The sequence below is a fragment of the Limulus polyphemus genome, unplaced genomic scaffold, assembly GCF_000517525.1.
Source record: "Limulus polyphemus unplaced genomic scaffold, Limulus_polyphemus-2.1.2 Scaffold770, whole genome shotgun sequence".
Lineage (NCBI taxonomy): Eukaryota > Metazoa > Arthropoda > Merostomata > Xiphosura > Limulidae > Limulus > Limulus polyphemus.
In genome coordinates, this window is record NW_013666380.1 from 437,922 (window position 1) to 456,972 (window position 19,051).

The following is a 19,051-nucleotide window of genomic DNA, read 5'->3' on the forward strand; positions in this document are numbered from 1 at the left end:
AGAAGTCACATTCCAGACATGAGTGTCAGCAATATGGGTGATCTAGTATGAAGAAAGCCACAGGAATTCGATGGGAAGCATATAGAGCTCAATTTGAGCTACTGGATGAAATGAAGAGGAGCAGAAAGCAGTATACCTGGCAACGAGCTTGAAGGGACAACCACTGGAAGTACTTGGACAGTTGTCAGCAGACGACAGGCACAACTATATAGCACTGGTAGCTGCTCTAGAACTCAGGTATGGAACTTAAAATCAGTCTGAAGTCTACAGAGCTAGGTTTAGGACTAGAGTCCGTACTAAAGGGGATAGCCTGCAAGAGCTGGCACAGGATTTGGAAAGTATGGCACACAAGGCCTACCCAACTACACCACCCAATGTCCTCAAGCTGTTGCTGAGGGATCAGTTCGTAGATGCCTTGGACAGTCCACAACTAAACATACAAGTGAAGCAAGCACACCCCTCTCCATGCAAGATACAATGGCCAGAGCTCTCGAATTTGAATCCTACGTTAAGTCCAGCACAGAGATACCAAGGTTGGTACAGTCATCAGGATTCAAGGCCAGAAAAGGGCAGCTTTCAGAGAAGTTTGAGGGACTTTGCTGGCACTGTAACAAACCTGGGCACAAGAGAGCTCAATGCCGGCAACTTCAACACAGGAAAGATGCCACAACAGGAAAGGCTGCTACTTGGAAAGGTTGTTGGAACTGTGAAGAGCAAGGACATATGATGAGCCAGAGTAAGAAAAATGCTACCAATAAGTCAGCCTCGAGGAAACCAGTAGTGGTTGGTGTTGAGGGGTGCCCACCAACCCCCATGGTGTAATTCCCAACAGCTAAGTGTAAAATAGCAAGCACACATAGTGTCTATGTGACAGGAAAGCGTGATGGCCAAAAGTGCAACTTTGTCATAGATTTTGCATCTCAGCAAACCCTTGTGAGTATCAAGGTGCTAGATCACGAAGGAGTACCAGAAGCTCTGTGGTGTAACAGGACATTATGCAAGGTTGTGGGGACCAATGTGGGTAACTATTGAGCTCATGGGCATAAAGGACAGACACGAAGTATACTTGGCTGACATTGAATACCAATGCATATTAGGGTTGGACTACTTACTACTGTAGTTAACTTTAATAAAAATGACGTTTGGGAACAACAAAGGCCAAATTCCGGTAAGTGTTAAAAGAGAGGTTGAACTAACCAGGTGTCATCAAGCTGAAGTCAAAGTGACTGAAGGCGTTGATGATGGTGAAATGGAACCAAGTATAGATATTTAAGCAAAACAGGAGAAAGACCAAGATTTGAAGCCAAAAATTTATTTTCTACAAGCAAGTGTTTTGCGCCCTGCTTGGGAGAAGGTGTCTAGCTTAAGTCCTGTGACAAAGAACTATTGAGTACAATGGGACCAGCTGAAGCTTGAAGATGGTATTCTTCTCCGGATATGGGAAAGTGACGAACTGGCAAACAGTTATACCGAGAAAGTTACTATTTCAACAAAAATTGTGGTCAAACTTACATACATTACGGTCAAATTTTTAAAAACAGCAAAAGTGATGAAATAAGAATATTTATCCATGAAATAATTGAGATAAGTAACTTCTTAGCTGATTATTTATTTTTAATTTAAAAAATCGCCGTTGAGATATAAGCTATTAAACGACAATTTTAAAAGAGATGTAAATGCTAAATAAATGTGACACAATGAATACATTTATTTAGAACATTTTCAGTACTTTCATATTTGCATTGTTTTGCTCACACACATACCTCAGATCTGAAAATTCACGTCATCATACCACGTGACTGGAATCGATGTCAAATGTTTTAAATACAAACAATCTTTGTTTGAAATACAATACGTAAAAAATGGTTGGGGCGTGCCATTTTGGTTGAAATCAATGTTCGAAATTTGACTTCTCTATATTTTCTTTCTCTGTCTTTGTAGTAGAGGTTGGGTGTGGTTTAGCGGTTATTATACTCGGATTTTTTGAATCCGATGGTTCATGATCAATTGCCGCAAAAATGCGTTCCATATTTTTGAGGTGTGGGTGATTTCTAAGAGAAATGGTCAAACATTACTATTCGACCAGACAAGAATAGCATTCTAATCTATCAATTCAAAATTAGAGATAGCAAAGCGCAGGTAGCCCCTTTGAGCGAAATTCTGAATCAAACAAATTTGAATAAATTACTATTTCGTTCTTCTTGACTCTCTTGTTTTAACATAAATATCCTGCTCCAAACATGTTTACCAACTTTCAGTATCTTATGATATCTTACTAATATTATGATGTACGAGGTGTCTATTAAATTAAGACTTTCACGTTCTTCTGGTTTAAATATGATTATAATTTCTTTGACATTATTTTTTGTTCTCGTCAAAACATTTTTACTGTATAATTATTTTTAAAGTACCTTCATTTTTTACCAGTCTTAGTTATATGTTTCTTTTGTAACTTATTTGCATTATATTCTGTTAAATTCGTTTTTAGAAGAAATTTATGATAATCATATGTAACATGTTTGTATTAGGTGGTGATCTTCTGGTAAGCTCATTACTTGCTAGCGTGTGTACAGAAAGATTCATCTAATCTATGGTAGTACACGAAGAAAATCAGTAGTGTGCGTGTTCTACAAGTAAGTTATATTCTGCTCTTTTTTCAATGTTTCTTTCATTAACAGTATTAGTTTGAAAGTTTAGTATATTTACGTTTGTTTTGCATTGTTAGCCAAATATGTATGCTTAGGACTAATCTATGTGTCCTAAGCTGGTCGAATCTTGTAATATTGTTGGAATTATGGCCCAAAATATTGTTTTTCATTTATCTTTCTTAGACCACAAGTTTCTCAACTTTCTCTTTCACTAGAAGCACATGGGGGGGGGGGGGGTTATTTATTGACACATTCAAGGCCAGGTCTGCCCTGAGATCACGTTTTTCAACGGTTTACGTATTTTAGTTTGTTTTTTTTTTGTCATTTTCAGGTATCAAGATCATTGAGTTAAAATTTTCCTGAAATGAACTTAGTGTCTAACTTGGATTTCATGGACTACTGTTCGAAGAGAACTGTAGTCCAGCGCTCATATAAAGTAAGTATTATCAAAATTGAGTTTAAATTGTATTTCATATTTTACTTTTATTTAATTATTTTATGAAAATGTTTACATGAAACATTAAATAAAAATACTAACAGAGACATATCTCGTAAAACCTCCACCCAGAATTCAATATGTATCACAGTCTCTAGCCCCCCAGCGGCTCAGCAGCATGTCTGTGGACTTACAACACTAAAAACTGAGTTTCAATACTCGTGATGGGCACAGCTAGTCCATTGTGTAGCTTTGTGCATCACTTCGAACACTGTCTCTATAGTCTACAGCAGTGTCTAGGCCATTTCTGGTTTTGGAGGGGAGTTCCCAGTGGGTGGTGCAAAACTGGCCTCCCGAGTATTTGCAGATTAAGGGTGTCAACATTTTCAGCTGCATCATATTTTCAGAACAATGCATCAACTGGGCGTATGACTTTGACAGTGACTATATCAAAGTAGAGATCATATGTTTTTCTTATCCCTTTCAGAGGAATCACTGATTCAGTGAGGCAACTTGATTTTCACTGGCGAGTCCAAGTTAGGTTGAAAAATGGGTAAATATTATTGGGTGTTCTAAATTTAAAACATGTATATATATACACACAAATGGGAATTATTAAGAAGCAAATTAGAACTGGTGATAGAAAAACCTTTTCACAAAAAACTATTAATACAAATTTATTTATCACTCCTCCTAGAAGTACGGACTTTAACGTAAATTACATATTATAATATAGATATTACTGAGGCAAAGCGTAATTTTATAGCTTTCAATTTTATTTGTTTCTGTAGTCATAAACTAGAAAATCAGATACACTTGCTGCGCCCACCTGTCACATCCTCTCTTTCACAAATTGCCAATAGTTCTCTGACGTTTTATATATCATTTATAAATAATAGAAAAAAGCCAAAATTTTAATACATCCAATAACGTATTAAATTACACTATTTTCTGTGCAGAGAATTGTCTATTTCGCCTCCAATTGAAAACTATCTCACGTGAGTCCGATCGAAAAAATTCAATAATGTTGTACAGTTTCCACTATAAATCAATACTGTCAAATTTCTATACGTTTAAATAAATTGCTCTTGGTAATGTTAAACTTATTTTTTCAAATATAACCACTAAAGCACACATTGTTACAAATAATCATACAGTGATTGCATTTGCGTCACGTAACGAATTTATGTATTTATTTTAATATGAACGGTTTATAGGTTCGGTTTGTATTTAAAAATATGCGTAGCTTATAGTGTTAGATATGTATTGCGTGTAACGAATTTGTTATATATTTATTTTAATGTCAATGTTTGTTTGGATTGAGTTTATATTCAAAAACGTGCCTAGCTTACAGTGTTGGATACGTATTGCGAAACTCCCGTCAATTCTCCAAAGTATTATAATATTCATGAACGTAAGAATCGACAATATATCCACTTCCATAACTGGTTAAATATAGCTCAGTATTGTTGTTTGAATTTTCTAGAACACCTTTCCCGCGCCTATAAAAACAGTTAAAGTGCCGCGCCAAAATGAGAGCCTATTAGTCGTCCGCTATAAACAGTGTGCTAAAAACTCTGAAAGCTCTTTATAACACTCATCAATCGGCAAAATTATGACATTTGACCAGGAACAGTTACAAATTTCGAACATGAGTGGATTATCATCGGACGTTAGTATTTTTCCGAAAATATTACTGGATTCTCATCGGACATTAGTAGTTTTATGAAACATTAACTTACTTCTACGTACCAACAATTCAGTGTGGTGACCAATGAGACAAAGAAAGCTAGCTAGCTTCCCGACAATCGTACGTACACTGACTTGAAGTTACCTCGCTAGATATCAAGGGAATTCCAATCTGGAAAGAAAATTTGTATATTGTTTGTAAGTTAGTGAAATCTTTGTTTATGAAACTTTGTTTGTAGTAACTAGTCATAATAATTGTTATTGTAAATTATACTGTTGTGTATATATAAAAACATATTTATGTGAAAGACGAAAACGGTGTGTATCAATCTTGTTGGGAAATAGCACAAATTAACTAAAATATTGGCATATTTCTAGATACTAAATCCAGGATACGATTTAACTGTTAAATTTAATATATTTAGCTCGGCTTTGGACAATTTCAAATTCTCAATACGTAAGAGTTACTAATAGAATAACATTTGTTAAGGGAGCTAAAACATTACAGAAATTGTATTGCGTAGCAAACGGTGTATTTCTTTATTAATGGGAAAGTAGAGAGACTGTGGCTACTTGAAACCTGATGCGCTAGGGGTTGTAATTTTAAGTAGGGTACATTCCTAGAGTATAATCATTAGTAACATAGCATTACTTAAATTACTTTGTCTTTTATAATTGTCAATGTCTATAATTATGTGCAAATAAACAAGACTGTGATTTGCGTGTTGAGAACGCTATCAAGACCGAGACTTCGAATATTTGTCTCGAGACTAAGACAGGGTCTCAAGACTAATCCGCATGTCATATTAGTTAAAGCTGCAACAATATCTTCAATCTTTTTCCATATTAACCTCTCTCATTCCAAACTTTCAGACGATAACATGTTGGAGTGTTAACTTGTACTTAATGTGCATCTGTTTAGCGATTACCTTTTGCATTATAGATTGAAAAGTTTAAACATGACAAAAGGTAGGTCTTGACTTTTCAGTAGCATCAGTTTTTTCAAAGGTCCAGTGTCTACTGTTATTGTACAGTTCAAATTATGTTATGAGAAAGGAACACAGTACAACATAAAACGTACCTATATCATAAGATGATTAAACGTTCAAGTTTTAAATTCAGTGGACACTTTCAAATTGAAAATTTTTCATTTCCAAATAAGTTATGTTTACAACAGCTTATTACGTGCAATATAATTTGTTTATCATTACAAGATTTTGTGGTGAGAGATTTTAAACTCACTTTTATTTTCTATAATAGAGGTTTCTCATTACGCATTTTAAGCACAAAATTAATTAAGCTCCATAGAAAATTGAAAAAACATTCTTTCTACAGATTATGAGATTATAAGTTTCACAGAGTATCAAGGCCTCTTAAAAACTTTTCCTCTAAAGTTTAATTCCTTGGAATATTGTTTAGGATAACAGTGAATGATTTTAATGAATTGACCACCAGTTGTTTTAACATCCAATTAGTTTATTATTATTGTACACTAGCTGAATGCCCGTCATATGATGGTAAATGTTGAGAAATTTTTATTGTGAAATGAAATAAAATAAACGTTTTATTACAAAATATAGTAGCAATATATGTATAAAGAATATTTATTTTTTACTAGTATTTCACAAAAACAACGCTTGTTCTGTATATTTGATCATCTACTGTAAATGGTCCTTGATTATATTTTGATTTATGTATGTTTATATTATGTTCAAATCTGCTTCTTGATATAGACTAACAGATTGAACCACGCAAACTGGCTGCGAAGAGATATTCTTACATGATCAAGTGCCTGACTCTGCGATTTATTAAAGGCAAAGAAATTGAGGATGAATTGAAAACGCACAAAAGTATGACTTTTCATAAAAATGATTATAAAAATTTTTATTAAAATTTTAAAGATCGCTTATCTGAGTTAAAGAACATCAATAATAATGTTTTATAGCGCCATCTATCGAGTCGAACATTACAGTTCCATAACATTATTTATAATTTTCTGAATATCCAAAGAGCTTGCTGTAAACATAATAAATACTTAACAATATATAAATACAGAATTCTAACTTTACTGAATTTGAACGCGAAGCTTGCTCAACATAGTCTAGACTCTAGAGCAATAACCACTAATGAAGTCTTTATAATCGAATGTTAATAGATAATTCAAATTCTAATTTAAACTATCACGTTATTCTCGTTGTTCCTAATATTGTATGATATTGCTCTAAACATGATGACTTAACAATTCAAAAATGCTATAAAAATTCACCACTTAACTGGGACTTGAACGTGAGGCTAACCACAGAGCTAATTTGAGATTTCTAGAAGTTGTCGGGTTTTTTTTTAGCTTCTACAATATTTCTCTTTGTAACTAGCTCAATGCGTTTGTTGCAAAGATTAGTTAAATACACAAGATATGGTTTTTGGCATGTTGTTTTCTTTACATTACACTTACAATTGTTATTTTCATGAATCATTTATTCTTTTGCAAGTTTAAACAGTAACATGTAAAATATATGATGTCACTCCCATAAAGCAAGAATGGATTAATTAACAAGTTTTCTTTTATCAAAATACTTGAAAGGGAAAATGAAGAAAACAGTATATTATACCAAGTAATTTCATGTTTTCAAAATATTTTGTTTCTACGACAGTAGTTCAAATAGACCGCTAGCATTTGATAGGGGCGCGTATCTCATCATAGTAGTCAATACGATACGTATATGGATACAAAAGTTTTACCAACGGTTTGTTACGAAGTTTGACACTATTGTCTGTAATTTATCATCTATAGTACTAACATTATATTATTTTAGTACTTCATACTTTACAGTGCTTTTTCAAATTCTCAGGTTTGATCAACTAATTGGTAGCTGGAAAGAGAATTAAAATAGAAAAAGCTAATATATGTCTATTTGTTATTATTAATTTATGTTGCTTTGCGTGTAATGTTTTTGATAAAAGAAATGAAGACAACATGTAGTACTCAATACTGGTCTTCCTTTATTGAATCATTAATTTTTAGCAAAAATACTTTATTAAAAATTATGATTTTTTTTTCTGTACAAACGATTTATAATGTTTACTGAAAGCTTGCCAAATTTCGTGAAGATATATAAATCATAAAGTACGATGTATCGATACAATCGTATCGCCACACCTTTAGTGTTTATGTTCCACAGTTAAAGTATATTATTTTCACTTTGATTATCAATATTAATTATACTAATTTGTACGACAATTGCAGTGATTTTGTTTTATCTTGGTTTATTATTATACTTTTTTATTATAAAAACTGTTTTACAAAAATATCGTTCTACAGTGACGGTAACTAACTGATGAAACAATGCATTCCACTCTGTATAAGCAGAAACGTCAAAAACAACATTTACTCAGCTACACTGATTGCCAAATTGATTTTTTTTTAGTTTCGCTTCAAGTACATAGCTTGCTGTCATCAGAAGTAAATATTTGATATGACAATGTGTGAAAAGAAAGCAATAGCTTCAAAGATACATATATGAAATATATAAAGGATCTTGGGTAAAATTATAAGTTGAAGCAAAATGTTTGTACTTCATAACATACATATTAATACAGTTCTCTCAAGATTAGTAGCTTTAGTTAAACAAAAAGTGTAAGTAAAGTATGAAAATAACTTTGTATGAGAATCAGCCTGTGTACAATAATAGGCAACATGGTAAAAAATAAGCAAACAAAATTATACAAGAAAAAAACACCAAAAAACCTTTGAAACTGTTAAATGTTTAAATAAAATGGCAAAACAAAGGAACTAACTAATACTTCAACATCCATTTTATCAATTATTATCATCATATATTTTAGACCTTTGTATGTATCTTTATCCATACAAAGGCCAACCTCTATTACTATTGATTTTGGTTTGTTTGTAGTTAAGCGCAAAGCTACACAATGGGTTATCTGTGCTCTTCACATCAAGAGTATCGAAACCCAGTTTTTAGTGTTGTAAGTCTGCAAACATACCGCCGAGCCACTTGGGGGAGGGGGGGGGCTATTATTGTTGACAGAAGGAATTGGGTTCTTAATGAATCTTTTTTTTTTTCCTATCTAGAAAAACCTTTGACAGTGGTGCAGATGCTTATATACAACAGCAGCAAAAATTAGCTCATAAAACTCTACAGATGCTAGTGATATCAAAGTCTCTCTAACTGTGTCAAGCATACTTCTAGATCAATTCTTGGTTGGTATTCCGCAATGTACGAATAGAAAGCAAAACATTTGATTTCAATTATAATAACCATAATACAAAATAATAATAATATGATGAATTTCACAGTAGGGTGAAAGTGAGATAAAAGGTTTAAGTTTAGAAAGCTTTCTCTGCAACATCTGGAATATTCTGATGATTTTCACCATTTTCCAAAGTTCCTTCTTAGCAACATGAACATCCTTCATCACTTATTTCTGATGTAATCTACACATTTTTATAAAATGTGGGTGAAAAGATAATGTTGTAGACAACATTAATATTGTCACATGATTATACAGAGGTACTAAGTACAAGTCTAAATGCTATTACAAATAATCTTTCAAAAGTGTAGTTAGATATTTTATCTTCTATGAATGTATTCACAAGCTGACTTGATAATGTTAAGTACATAACTCATAAGGTTATCCTGAAAATCTGTGTTTCTCATGATAAATATAAAGTGACTATGATAATACTATTGACACTGTAAATGTTCAAAATAAAACTACTTATATTGATTGTATTAAATTACGTTCTGTGTGATCTACCTAGGTTTCTTCCTTCTAAAACTGATAAATTATTGAAGATAAATGAATATAAGGAATTTATAACACCTTACATGGTTTTAAAGAGTACCATGTTAAATATGAGCTATTGAAAAATAAATAGGTTGCTATAAATGACCCTCCAAGGTAATGATTGTTGTAAAAGTTAGTGTTAAATCTAAAGATTTTGTTGTAACAAAAGTACAGTATCTACACAAAAAAATATGTAACATGCTACATGAAATTTCCTTTGAGAATCTGAACTGTGACCCCAGTAGAAAACACAAGTTAAGGACAAAAAGAGTTAATGAATTTAAAGAAATAAAATTTTACCAACAGAACATGAAGTTGTCACATACACAAACCGCTGGACTATATATGAACTACCTAAGGAAAACAAACCAAACATCCCTTATGCCCAATTGTTCCAAATTATAACTCACTATTTACTCCTTTATCCTGGCTACTTGAAAAGAATACATCATCTTTTAAATGAAGTTCCAGCACATCTTAATAACACTAACAAGTTTATTTTAAAGTTGAACACAAGATTCCCCATTAATCACACCACGTAACAAATTTACCCTGAAGATAGTCTCTATGTATCCTTCTATTCCTCTGGATGAGGATATACAAGTTGTAATGACCTTTTGATTTCTCTTCTTTACTTTAGAGAACATTATATTCTAATTAATAGCTTCATTTTAAGTTTACTAACTGATTAAATATTATTTTATTACAAGTTACATCTTTCACAGTAAGGAAGATTACTTTTGAGAACAGGTATGCATTTCGATCTCTGGTGAAATCATTCTCAAGCACAAAAGCTTTAACAGTAAAGAAGGTTTTAGTATTTTAATCAACATTTGATTACTGGAAAAGTTGTAAATTGTTATAAAATTACATCAAACTATAGTTATTGTTGCGTCAGCGAGGTCACGTGACTAGTATAACGCCATGTCCTTCTCTCGAACCTTCGTGAATTATCGGGAGACTACTAGATTGGGGGTAGTCTGGTATATATAAGACGCTCACAACGTGACGCAACAAGTGAAGGAGTAATTGAATGTATGCGGACAGAATATTGTTGCCCTCGTGAGACGTTTGTTATAGAGCGACTGTTGAAATTAAGTGTATCGTAAAGTTGTATTCGGAAAGAATAAACCAGTTTTATTAAGAAAGGACTCGCGTCGCTAAAGTTTCGTCGAACGAATTTACGGAAAATTAACTAGCGAACGGAGACGTAACATTATTTTTGGATAAAAGGAAAACTAAACAACTCAGTGTGTTGCTATGAGCAACAATAAAATTGTATGTAACTTTACTGTAATTTTTATGAACTTGTTAGAATGTGCCTTTACACAGTGGAAATTTAAACCCAACAACATATCTACATTTTGGTATAATTTTTATTGTTGAAATTTGTAGGAAATGTAACTACAACCTCCAAATGCAATTTTGATTTTGTTCCTTCCCTAAGTAACATCAGTCCTATTAAACTCACATAGTAAAGTTACAAGATGTGAAAAAATAATGAAAAAAAGGGTTCAGAATTGGTAAAACACATGTCTATAACAGAAACTTTATTATTAATTTCAACGTTTCAGGCAGAAGTCCTCCATCAGGCAATTTAAACCATGTCATATAGTAAAAAGGCTTAGACAGAATTGTTGAAGGGTTAGAATATAAAAATTATAAATTATGTACGTACTGCTTGGAGCACGTTAATAAAAATATTGTTAGAAGGAACATTGTTGAAACAGTTCTATACATAGTTTTACAAATTGAAAACACGTAGGTGTCCCTACAGCCAACTCATTGTTGAACTATGGTGTGAAAAAAAAGTCATAACAATCCCCAATGATCTTCCTCTTATGGAAGCCGAACTCTGTTTTATCAAAAGGGCTTAAATTTGTGACCACCCGTAACCGACCAGACAAATATTCTTTGAAAGTTGACATGGAAAAATTCTATAAGTGATGTCGTTTAAAGCTCACTTTTCCAAACAAGACTCATATGAAGAAAATACTAATAACACTGTCAATATTAATTCTAATGGAACCTCAACTCCTACCATGCCCGATTTTACCCTCGTGACACTCTTCCCATTGATTCAAAATGTACAACAGCAACCCCCATTCCATCTGATTCTTTCAAATGCTTCAAAGTTCGGAATCCAAACTCGTTACCACCAGAAGGAGATCTCCTGATCCTCGATACTTTTATCAACCACTGTCATGCTGAAATCAACACTATTAAATTCAAGAATACTAATACTAGGCCTAACCTCTCCAAAGATGAGCAAGTTGCTCTATCCACCCTGAAAACCCGCAAGGATATCATCAAACCAGCCGACAAAGGTGGTGCCATTGTTGTTTGGCGTAAAGATCTGTATGTTCAAGAAGCTTACAAACCACTGATTCCACCTCATACAAACCTCTTCATGATGATCCCCTTCCCCATTTTCATTAACTCATCAAGGATAGTACAGAAGAACTTATGAAATCTAACCACCTTCCCCTTCTGACAATATTCTTATACTTCAACACCCCGGTATAGCCCTTTTCTACACGCTATCCAAAATTCATAAACCCGAGTGTCCAAGACGCCCCATAGTCTCTGCTTGCATATATTTCACTGAACTGATCTCCACTTACCTTGACAGTATTTTTCAACCCCTAGTAGACACCCTCCATTAAAGATTGTATTCATGTCCTTAATCTCTAAAACAGGTTTGACTCTGCCACCACCATTGATTACATTTTCACTATAGACAACCAATCTCTATACACTGTTATACCACACAACAATGGAATCATTACATTTAAACATTTTCTAAACAAAATAAGCAACTTATATCCCCCCACAGACAACATACTTCGGCTGACTGACTTTGAATGCCTTTGATTTTCATGGAAAATCATATCAAGGTGTTGCCATAGGCAGTCTTAACTATTGAGCAATTGCCTTTTAATCTACTCCTGTGAACGTAGTATGCGTTTTCACTATGATTTCTTCCAAAATGTATATGATTAATGTATCAATTAATTTGTTTTTCATTTCAGATCATATGTTGTACATTTAAAGTTTGATTACTGGTGACCCCCACATAACCAATAACTTAGCTAGTTACCATGAAGCGAACTTATCCCAGCAGAGCTGAAAAGCATAAAAAGAAAAAGGACAAAACAAGCTAAAGCAGAGTCTACTGAAACTTATGTCTTACTTCAAAAGTCAAGATATCATCCAGAATTTGATCAATCCATCCATCATCAGGACTTGATGACAAACAGAACGCCAGCACATCGGTCTCCAACGAATCAAATATGTCTAAGGAAAGCCTATCGTTGTCCCAATATCAACCACCTAAGACTGTATGTACAATTGATATACTTTTCAGATGATCCAGCTCTTGGCCTAAAATATTAGCAACACGTGAAAAATGGCAAGAAAATCTACCGCACATGACTTGTTTACTCTCAATCAAGTGATTCAGTTTTTGTTTCTGCTGTACACGTTTTGGAACAAGAAAAAATAGTTTGTCCAATGGGGGGGGGGGGGGGGCTTTTGAGCATGGAAGTATATTGCTCACCATTTGAAGGAACACGAACATTCAAGCATACATCTAGCAAACATGGAGAACTGGCATCAATTGAATACAGGAACAGCAATTGACAATGCTCACCAGCAACTGCAGGCACTTGAGCAGAAATACTGGAAGTCAGTACTAAAGAGAATTGTCGCAACTGTGTGTCATTTAGCTGTACGCAACCAAGCCTTCCATGGGCACACAGAAAAGATACATGATCCCCATAACAGAAACTTCTTAGGACTGATTGAAATAATGGCAAAGTTTGATCCTTTTATGTGTGAACATTTAAGGAGAATAGAAAAAGGTGAAATAAAAGACCATTACTTGGGTAAACATATTCAGAATGAAATCATCATGCTTATCAGGCGGCAGAAAACACTAAATGCAATTGTTGCTATATCGGAGCATTTCATTGGCTTCCTTAAAGTTGATCACACTATGGAAAAAGAACTATGTGATAGTCTCCTTGGATATCGGATTCAATTAAAATTGGACATTGTTGAGTGAAAAGGTCAAGCGTATGACAAATGAAACAACATGCAAGGGTAAAAACAAGGTGTGCAGAAGAGGCTACTTGATTTAAATGAACAGGCCATGGTAGTCATAACTTCAACCTTGTTATAAGTGATGCAGCCAAGTCTTCTGTACTCTCTGTCAGTTTCTTTGGAGTTTTACAGCAGCTTTACAATATTTTCAGCTCCTCTGTTAAGCGCTGGTCAAACCTTCAAGAACATGTGAAACAACTAACTGTGAAGGGCCTCTCCACCACAAGATGGTAGTGTCGCATCAAGATGGTAGTGTTAATGCCCTGCATTATTAGCTGCCAAATATAATAGAAGCCTTGGATGCATTAACGGAATATGCTGTTGAAAAAAAAGACAGTGAGACGAAATCTACAGCACTCAGCTTGTCTAAGAAAATCAAATCGTGGCACTTTATTCTATCTGTCATTATTTGGCACAATGTGTTGTACCAAGTAAATCGTGTCAGCAAAATGATCCAGAGCCCCAATATCTCAATTGAAACACTGACACGAGAGACAGATTATGTTCGAAATTTTTTTCAATACCGAGACAGTGGCCTCTTATCTGCAAAAAGAGACATAAGGGAAATTGTGGAAAAATTGAAATTTGAAACCATGTTCCCAGAGGTATGACAAAGAAAAAGTGCACAGCAGTTTCTGTACGAGAACGAAGAAAAACAAATCACTCCAGAGCAACGTTTCAGTCAAAAATTTTTTCCTTCCTCTAGTAGACACTGCACTTTCCAGTATTAATGATAGATTCAGTCAATTGGAGAAGTTTTGTGCTCTGTTTGGGTTTCTTTTCTCTGGTGATGACATGAGGAAGTCTGTAAAAAATGGCACTCTGGAGTATGTTGCCAGAAAATGGAACAAAAGCTTAAGAACGTTGATGCTGATAATTTAGGATCGGAGGTGAAAGCTGTTACCAGTGATTTTCCCAATGATGTTACATCTCTGGCAATAATGCTAAATTACATATTCCGAGAAAATCTTTCAGACATTTATGCTAATTTAAGCATCACCCTACAACTTCTATTCACAGTGCCTATCACTGTTGCATCGGGCGAGAGAAGCTTCTGCTGTCTGATATTGATAGAAACATATCTCAGATCAACAATGTTGCAAGAGCACTTAAACAGGATTAGCTCAGATCTCCATTGAGCAGGTAGTCTGTCGATCCTTAGACATGGACGACATTATTTCCAGCTTTTCAGAGGCAAAAACCAGACGAGTTCCACTGTGAGCTAGACTTCGTCAACTTCATTTATAGCATTTTGCTTAAAGCTTATGTTAAAGCATGGTAGTGCATATATTTTACTACTGTATAATTCCATAAATGATTATACATATATATCTACATCTATAATAAATCATATGAATGTATGTATATGTATTTAGTATACACTGTTCTTTTTTTAATAATCACCAACTTTAACCTTTATTATCTCAAAATATACTTTTTGTTGATACGCTGTTCCTATTATAAATCATATGAATGTATGCATACATATTGTTCTTTTTTTTAATAATCACCAACTTTAACCTTTATTGTCTCAAAATATACTTTACCTTACTAGCATACTACTTTACCTTACTTTATTGCATATAATGATAAGTCAGAAAAAATGATACTTATGGTAATTTTAAACCAATATTGAGCTTGGAAAAGCATAAATACGCTGAGCATCTGACTCGTTCCTCTCGTGACTTGTTTCTTTTACTCCTCAAGCTACTCCCACATAATCGAGTCGGCCCTAAGTTTTCTTATCATTATGGGGCTCTATTTACTGCATTCTGCTTGGGACTCCAGAATAACTAAGACCACCCCTGGGTGTTGCCATGCGTTCCAAAATGGGTCCATGCTATGCAAATGTTTTTGTTGGTTATGTAGAAGAACAACTTTTCAGCAACTTCACCCACAAACTTCCTACCTTTTTTTATCAGGTACATCGATGATATACTGGGTATTTTCACTGGATACAAAGACGAACTCAACCATTTCATTCATTATACAGAAACTTACCACCCATCTCTTAAAGTTTATATCAGAAAGCTAACTTTTTAGACATCACTACTGACATTTCCACATCTACATTTACTAAGTGTACATTACAAACTCACTGACAGCCATTCCTATTTAAACTCTGAGCACAAACACATTATTCCTAAGGGACAATTCCTACGTTTGAAATGTCTGTGTTCCAACAACGCTGACTTCAGATGTAAAGCAAACGACATGACTATAACATCAGAACTATGCTGATAACACCATTGAAAAGGCTAAACTTGCCACATTCAGTTTATCTATAAGACAACCTCATATATTTAATGAAATGTGGTAATATTTTACATAGCAAATATAAAGAAGCTTTTCTAATTAAAGAGAAAAACTTCTATGTACTTTCTATCTCTTTGTTTTTCATTCAACCTTAATCCTCGGAGTTGACTGCTCAGTGCTTTACATTGGCCAATAATTTTTACAATCGGGTTACGGTGACTGTGATCGTGTATATTTAGGTATTCAAAAGCAGAATGAGGAAATGACAAAATACTTGGTAAAATTACTACAGCGCCTAGTCAGTGTCATAACTTTTCTCTCTTGGTCTAGCATTTAGAGGTGACAACCAAATTGTAGGTTCTTCCCCTAATTGAAATTACCTAGGGCTTTTTAAACTTATTGCAGAAGACCATATATTTCTGGCACAGCACATACAAATACATGCTAACAAAGGAACAGGACACATAAATTATTTATCAACTTATATATATGAAGAACTGATTGCAGTCATTAGCCAGAAAATCTTAAACATTCTTGTTGATCATGTAAAGGCATCAAAATATTATTCTATATTAGTTGACTCATCTAAGGATAATACTCACATTGACCAACTTACAGTAGTTCTACACTATTTGGAAGGATCAACACCAGTCGAGTGCTTCTTCATTTTTATAGAATCTATAGGTCACAAAGGAACTGACATGACTAATGTATTTGCTGTTGCATTTGAAGGATAAGGGAATTAATATACGTGATTGTCATGGCCAATCTTATGACAATCCCAGCAACATGTCAGGATAGTATCAGGGCATGCAGAGCAGAAGACTTCAAATTAACAAGTTTGTTACATTTATTCCTTGCTTTGCACATTCTCTCATCTTGGTAGGCAAAGAAGAGGCAGCTGCATGTAGTGAAGCAGTGCCATTCTTTGATATGGTGCAATCATTTTATACATTCTTTCATCATCCACTTCAAGGAGGAACACCATTGTTTCTATGCCAAAGAAACTCAGTGATACTCGCTGGTCTTGCCGTGCAGATGCAGTCAAAGCGCTCATCAAAGGCTATAATGATATCACGGACATACTATATGATATTTCAGAAGACAATGCTCAAAAAGCTGATTGTTACTGCACAGCCTGTGGATTGCATGACCAGATGGCTAGGCTAGAGAATGAAATTTTGCTGAATTTTAGAATGTCATGTTAGAACACTTCAACCAAAGTAGTAAAACATTGCAGTATACACAGCTCAATTTGAATGCAGTCAATGGCGTATTAACATCCCTAATAGCTTTTGTCCGTGAACAATAAGATTGCTTTGATCATTTTGAAAAAGCTGGTATGCATCTCTCTGGCATGAATGAGTATGCTGTTCAAAATAAACGTATACTCCAACACAGTATACGTTTAGATCCACTTGTCTGTGAACATTCTAAAGAAGCTGAGCTATTACCAAAGGATGCATTTCAAACAAAAGCTTATATTTCTTGCATCAATTCGTTGATAACATGCTTTGAGAAACTTTATGCTGCATACAAGATTCTTCATTAATTTTCTCTACATGAGTCATGAATTTGTAATGCCAGCTGGAACCAAATTGTCAGAGTTTTGTATGGATGATCTAGATAAAAACTTTTCCTATGAACTGTTACACTTCCAATCCTTTCTTAGCACTTTTCTTGATCAGAAAAAGAAAAATACCAGCTTGGAACAATTCATGTATAACATGATGACAGAAAAGGACATTAAAGCCACTTTCCCAAATACAGCAACTGCACTCAAAATCTAGTTGACATTAATGATAACAAATTGTTCAGGTGAATGATCTTTTTCGAAGATAAGGCTTATGAAAAATTTTCATCGAGCCAGCATGAGTCAAAAGCACCTCACTAATCTTGCTCGTATGAACATGGAATCTGATATATTGCATGGTTTGGACTTATCAGATACCGTATATGGGTTTGCAAGTCAAAAAGCCTGAAATATTTTAATTTGATTTATACTGTTTTCAATGATATTATATATGCATTACATATATAATGTTTTTCATATTGTTGCGACAGCCGAGGTCACGTGACTAGTATCACGCCACGTCCTTCGCGAACCTTCGTGAATTGTCGGGAGACTACTAGATTGGGGTAGTCTTGTATATTGTTACGACATCGATGTCACGTGACTAGTATCACGCCACGTCATTCTCGAACTTTCACGTCTTTTCCTTAAATCTCGTGATCTTTCTAGATATAGTGTAGTCTTGTATATATAAGACCGGCCACGAAGCGACAGGGAGGCAATGAGTAATTGAATGTATGCGGACAGAATATTGTTGGCCACGTGAGACGTGAGTTATAGCGTTGTTATACAGCGACTGTTGAAATTAAGTGTATCGTAAAGATGTATTCGGAAAGAAAAAACCAGTTTTATTTAAGAAAGGACTTTTGTCGCTAAAGTTTCGTCGGAACGAATTTACGGAAAATTAACTAACGAACGGAGACCTAACAAATTTGTGTCAGAGAGTGGGATAAAAAAAAATGAAAACGAGAAGCGGCAAATCAAACTACAGCTTAGCAGACTTGATGGCAGCAATACAAGAACAGCAAAAGAAACAAGAAGAACGATTACAGCAGTGGCAAGAAAACCTACAACAATGGCAGCTCGAACAGCAAAATAAACAAGAGAGATTACAGGAGTTGTTGGAGGAAAAAGAAATGAAACAAGAAGAGAGACTACAGCAGTGGTTGGAGGAGAAAGAAAATAAACAAGAAGAGAGACTACAGCAGTGGCAACTGGAACAAGAAAGGAAACAAGAAGAGAGACAACAGCAGTGGCAACTGGAACAAGAAAGGAAACAAGAAGTACAAATGGAAAACATTAGTAAATTTAGAAGCGAATTAGATACGTTATAGGACGATTTATTGTCTTTTACACAAAGTGGATACATTAACCATCTTCTTAATCAGCCCCAGACAATGAAAAGCCCCTTCCAGAGCCCGCAGCTAAACCCTAATGCAGACATCTTCAGTCCTGTTAGAAGTCACATCCCAGATATGAATGTCAGTACTAGGAGTGATTCAGTACGAAGGAAGCCACAGGAATACGATGGGAAAGCAT

General features: G+C 34.4%; 1 long non-coding RNA gene across 1 annotated transcript; it reads left to right on the forward strand.

Moving 5' to 3' along the window:
* Positions 1 to 2,572: 2,572 nt before the first annotated feature.
* On the forward strand, positions 2,573 to 9,199 carry LOC111085994. Its single transcript, XR_002610769.1, has 3 exons — positions 2,573 to 2,633; positions 2,980 to 3,084; positions 8,864 to 9,199. It is a non-coding gene; the product is annotated as an uncharacterized LOC111085994 (long non-coding RNA).
* The last annotated feature ends 9,852 nt before the right edge of the window (positions 9,200 to 19,051 follow it).